Consider the following 6,499-nt stretch of genomic DNA (forward strand, 5'->3'; position numbering starts at 1 on the left):
GTTAGCTCATACACATGTAATAGTTTGCACTATACTATCATTCAATGTCTTTTTTACAAATACTACTGTCAGGTTAAGTATTCTACATTTTGAGTTTTGTTTTTTAAACTTCTGCATTTGTCTCTATCAGATACCACGATTACTTTCAGCTGATTGCTCATCAAGATAATTTTGAATTTTATTTCTGTCTTCTACAGTATTAGCTACCATATCCCATTTAATTTTGTATCATTTCCAAATCTCATAAGCTTCCTTTTAACTCTTCATATAACTCATTCATGAAAATATTGAAAAGTAGAGGTCCTAGGACCAGGAAATTCCAGGTTACCTGTTTGATTTTTTTCTTGTTGATCTATCTCTCATTGCATTTGTTTCCTATGATTTTTTTTGTTTCAGATTTTTATAAACACTCTGTGTTTATCTATTTCTGCTATCCCAACTTTTATCACATTGTTTGCAGTTGTATTTTTAGTATCTCTTATTTAGAAACTCTGAAACCTTAAGCCTGGTTTCCCTTAGTTTCTTTTGCAAGGTCTCCTATTTAGCAATGCTCTTGAGTTTATTAAAATCTACTTTCTTGAAGTGTAAGATATGTTTTTGCTTATGCATTCCCACTTAAGCAAGTAAGTATTGATTAGTATCATGTTTAAGGCTAACTGATTCTCTTGTGCCTTCCTCCCTCTAAAGGAGAAGGTTATCAGAAACAAAGTTCACAGATTCCTGGAAGCAGTGTGCTGATACTTAGTCTTCCAAGAGATGATAGGGTAGTTAAAGCTTCCTGTACCTACAGTTTTATGTTTGTTTGAAAGATCTACAATTTGCATTATGAAGATTTCAACCATATCTTGTTGTTGACTAGATAAGTAATAGTAGATACCAATAGTACTTTTCTTTCAGATGACCTTTTTTTTAAGCATATGGCACATGTTAGCCAGACATCACCGAGGTAGCTGGCTGCCTCTGTGAAAGGAATTTTTTTTGGGCCGTGTTATCTTTACCTGTGGGATGCGTAAATGCCGGTAGGGGCACTTTTCTTGTCCCTATGCAGTTCATTCATTCACAGGAATCGAGCCGCCAACCTCAGCGGTGCTCAGGCCCAGCATCTTACCATGTGAGCCACTGCTCAGATGACTTTACAGTTTTATCAAGTTTATTAATTTGGATTCCCAAGATATTTTTTAACATGTAGTGCAATTCCTTCTCTATTTCTATTGTTTCTGTTCCTTCTGAACAAATTGTGCCTTTTAGTTGCTATAATCTAGTCATGAAAACAATTCTACCAGGTTTCCATTATTATATTTATGTTCTATAGCAAAACCTAAAATCATCATATTTCTCATATTGTAAACATTAATATGTGTGTGTGGGGTGTGTGTGCAGTGGCCTACTGGTGGAGAAGCTGGGCTTCCCCACTGAAAGATTGGCAGTTCGAGACTCAAGTACAGTGTGTCAAGTACATCTTGCCCCATCTCCTTCTAATTTAGCAATTCAAAAGCATGCAAATGCTAGTAGATAAATTGGTATCTCTTCGGTGGGAAGGTAACGGTGTTCTGTGCGCCTTAGAATTATAATCATGCTGGCCACGTGACTACAGAAGCGTTGTCAGACAACACTGGATCCTTTGGCTAGGAAATGAAGATGAACACTGCCCCCTAGAGTCAGACATGACTGAAATGGGGAAACCTTTACCTTTAAGCATTAAATGTATAGACAGTAAAGGTTGCATATTTTATCCATCAATATTCATACAGTATATGTATTTTTTAACTGAGTGGTTTAGGAACCTATACTTCAACACCTTCTGTCCCAAAGGTGCTTTTTCAGGAGGCAACTGGACTTTCTTGTTTTTTCTTTGAAGACGTTTCCCTTCTCATCCAAGAAGCTACTTCAGCTTTGGAGCTGAAGAAGCTTCTTGGATCAGAAGTGAAACGTCTTCAAAAAAAAAAAAAAACAAGAAAGTCCAGTTGCCGGCTGAAAAAGGATCTTTGGGACAACCATGACCTGGATGACTGAGAATCTCTACAGATTTCAACACCTTCTCTTTCTACAGTAAACTGCTCTTTATTCAAGATCCTCATTTGAGGAATTCTCTTTCTGACTTTTCAAGCCTTTCTAATGAAAATTACCATGCTGTGATACAAAATATTTCTTCCAAGCTATCTGAGGAATAGTCTGATTAATATCAATAATATACCATCTGAATAATTCCAGTCATAATTTGAGGAGACACAATCTCTCCATTCACTTCCTTTGTGTACCTAGTTCTTTCATTTCTTGAGTTATGGTATTTTTTCTTTTGTATTCCATGGAATGAAAGAAAGGATGAAAATACAGCCAAAGACTCAAAAGGTATTAAGCTTTTTTCCAAACCATAATGATGTAAGTATAGCAACATAATTTTTTTTTGCCATTTACATCTACTCATGTTAGAAAACATTCTATGCGTGTTTTCCTGAAAATAAGACCGGGTCTTATTTTCTTTTGACCCCCGAAAAATCAGCTAGGGCTTCTTTTTGGGAGGGTCCTATTCCCCTTCCCCCATTTATAAGTATGAGGCAGCAGGAGGCCAAGCGATGTGCCCTTTGCGCTCTCCTTACCTAACAGTGTGATGGTCGCAGCAGGCCATCCCACATCCACGAAGCAGCTGCTTTGTGGGTGCTGCTCCGGCCACCACCTCCACAAAGCATGACTGCTTTTGCAGCCGCAAAAACAGCAGGACGCCAAGCGATGCACCCCACACATCACTTGGTCTCCTCGTTGCTTGCTGTGCAGACAACACAAGGTGAGATGAGGGCGGGGAAAATGGGGGAGGAACACGCCCCACATGCCCTTAGCTAACTGTCACACCTGCCAACCATGCAGAACAGCCTTGCGGCGGCCACTCCCAACAACCCTGCCCACCGGGCCACTTCTTTTGCGGTTGCAAAGAATGGGAGACTGAGTGGCCCGCCCCACGTGCCTTGCACTGCCTGAACTAACGTTTGCACAAGCCATCCACAATTTTTTTAATGGTGTTTATTTTGTCCCAAACCACGTGGCCCGGCGCAGCCAAAAAAAGCTGCCTTTTCTTTGCAAAAAAGGTCCCTTGTTGCAGGAGGTTTTGGATTTGGTGCTCTTGGCTGGGATCTTTGCAACCTCCTCTTTCTAAATATCCCACTGAAACAAAAGTGATGTATGCCTGTTTTTCACCCAGATGCTCATGGCAGCATTGCCAGGGTGTCACATGGTCAACATTCAATAGAAAGAGAGAGAGAGAGCACATTGCCACCAGCCCTCCGAGGTTGGATCGGATCTCTCTCCCCCTCTGTCTCCCTCTCCCTCCCCCCCCCCTCTCTCTCTCTCTCTCTCTCACACACACACACACACACACACACAAACAGAGGTCCCTCACACACTCACACACTCACACACACACCCTCCAAGGCAGCCACATCCCTTCATTAACTTGCTTTCCAGCTCCGTTCTCCGATGTGCGTGCAGGGCAAGACGTCTGTTGGACTATAGTAAAAAAAAAAAAAAATACCGTAGTTCAGACCTTTCAACTTCTCATGGAAAAAAAAAATCTCACAAAGTTGGAAAATCTCAACTTTTTTTTTACCGGTAGAAAAAGGGAGGGGATTTTCTTGCATTCTTGCATTCTTTCTTTGGGATTGCAGCAAAGACTCACATCCCAGGATTGCAAGGCTGAAGCCTTTGGATGGAGCATTTTGGGGATGTGCATCTGTCCTGCGATCCCAAATAAAGAACCATCGGTAGGAAAATAGCTGGGGGGGGATTTTCCTGCACAATCCTGCACAGGGAAGGAGGAAGTTTGCTCCTAAACTACGGCAGAGCGTTGCATTGGGAGGCTTCCATGGGTAATACCATGGGTATTGAATTGCACATCTTGCTCCAGTGAGGGGGGTGCGGACGGGGGGCCATGGAAGATGGGGTTTCAGTGTGCAAAGGAGGAGGGGGTAATCTCCCACTCCCTCCTGCTGCAGGGTCACCATGGAGCTCTTGCAGGGCAGTGTGACTACTGGTGAAGGGGCCCTAGCAGGCTGGCGGTTGGGGAGGTCTGGAGATCTGGGCCGAGTTGACTGGCCCTTGCTGGCTCAGCTGAACTGTGGGCCACAATTAAGGGGCCAAGTCTCCATGAGGTGACTGGAAAAGGGAAGGGCTGTCTCCTGTACTGGCCACTCCCACCCCTTCGTTAGGGCTTATTTTTGGGGTAGGGCTTATTTATTTTTATTTTTTTATTTTTTATTTTTTGTTTTTTATTTTAATTTGATTTATATGCCGCCCTTCTTCAGAGACTCAGGGCGGCTTACAATGCGTTAAGCAATAGCCTTCATTCTTTTGTATATTTTATACAAAGTCAGCTTATTGCCCCCACAAACTGGGTCCTCATTTCACCTACCTTAGAAAGGATGGAAGGCTGAGTCAACCTTGAGCCTTGGAGAGATTCGAACCAGCAGAAATTGCAGGCAGCTGTGTTAATAACAGGGTGCACTAAACCACTGTACTATCAAGGCTCTGTTATCAAGGCTTATATTAGGCCCACCCCTAAAAAAATCAGGCTAGGGCTTATTTTTGGGGTAGGTCGTATTTTCGGGAAAACAGTACATTATAAATAATAGCCTTGCCTTTTCTCCACTGTCTACCATCATGAATATTTTTATCCAAAATGTATATCTGGGACTGGATTTGTCTCAATTTTATTTGATTCTCAGCAATTTCATTGGGCTGATTTTTAATTATTATGATTTTTTTACTGTTTTTTTATATCATGCTTTGATAAAAGAGCATAATAAATACACCATTATCTTTATACGTTATGGAACAGTCCTCTCCCAATTTCTTCTCTTTAGATAGGTTACAAATTGCTTTTATTGATTTTATGTAAAACTACAAGCCTCTTTAATTGGAACAATTAACACACTTCAGTTCTAAAAGCTAACCAGCATTTTTTAATTTGTTGATTATAAAAAAGATTCTTAGTATTCTGCACATTTTTTCTAGATTTCTTCAGTACTACACAGAATTACTTGTATAGTAAATGTTATCCAGAGAAAAGAGGAAGCTGGGCCAGTTCTTTGGATAATTTAATCATTTTATAGACAGCAAACAAATGTTATGAATAAATATTGGTACAACTGTATATAGGTAAATATATATATATATATAGTTCAATTACTTCTCTGGATCCTAAATTATATCATGTTAAAACCATTTTTAAAAAGTTCATTTTTATTATCTATCTGCTAGCTCCCTTCCCTGCAGCCCTGCCATGCTTGCCTGCCTTCCATATGGCCTTCCGCTTGCCTGCCTTCGCAAGCTTGCCATGGGGACACCGGGAAGGCAGTGTAGAAGGCAGGCAAGCATGGCAGGGCTGCGGGAAAGGGAGTAGGCTGCTAGCTCCCTCCCCTGCAGCCCTGCCATGCTTGCCTGCCTTCCATGTGGCCTTCCGCTTGCCTGCCTTCGCAAGCTAGCCACGGGGATGCCGGGAAGGCCGCGTGGAAGGCAGGGAAGCATGGTAGGACTACAGACTGTGGACCGATTTAGGAGCGTGGCCAGCCAGCGGTTGCTACTGGTTTGGAGAACCAGCCCCAATCTCTGCTACCGGTTCACCCAAACCAGTCTGAACCGGTAGCATTTCATCCCTGGTACTTCCCCAATAAACAAGTCCTAAGTGATTTGTCTCTAACAAATTTCTCTGAAAGAAAAAAAAATGACAAACAGGAACTTTTCCAAAATTGCAAAGCTCATTCCCAATAAACCAGTGTTTGTTAAATGATCTACTGAGAGAGAGAGTATGCCATGCCTCTTTGCCAATTAAATCACTGTATGTTATGAAATCACATGTCTCTGGCAATTTAGTTACTGTTTCTTGTATGAAATAATGTCTCTGTTAATAAAGTCAGTGTCATATGAAAACACAAGGCTCTTTCTGATGAAGCTACAGTATATTTATTAAATGCTAACAGTTTTCTTCTCTAAAGCACTCAAAAAATTATAAAATTAAACGCTAGCCGCAGTGGTGCTTTTGAAAAATAGTGGTTCCCTATGCCTATTAAATAATATTTAATATTTTTCTCTGAAACAAAATTAAGAATGAAATCACATCTCTGTTGCTAAACCAACATTTATTATATAGCAGACATTTCATATGAAATCAGTGTTACTTAAATCAATGTGATAACAAATTATAAGTATCTGTCCCAATAAAGTAGCATTCCTAGCAAACCACAAGTCTTTCAGTAAACAAGGTCTGAAATCAAAAGACTCCCTTTGGAGATTTTTTATACCTAAGCCACAGTTTGTGATAGGAACGTATGAGAAGTAAATTAGTATTGGGGGGGGGGAGAGATCTATTTGTGTTTAGGTAATATCCTGTCCTCTGAAACAAACAGTAACACAAAACCTGAAGCATGTTTTTGCCATCTTGTTGCCGGCACCACCTTTATTTATATGCTTACTGGCCACTCCCATTCTTCTTTTGCTTACTAAGTAGGAGATA

Source organism: Pituophis catenifer, unplaced genomic scaffold (genome assembly GCF_029215685.1).
Source record: "Pituophis catenifer annectens isolate HBS135680 unplaced genomic scaffold, rPitCat1.0.hap2 SCAF_8, whole genome shotgun sequence".
NCBI classification, from domain to species: Eukaryota; Metazoa; Chordata; class Lepidosauria; order Squamata; family Colubridae; genus Pituophis; species Pituophis catenifer.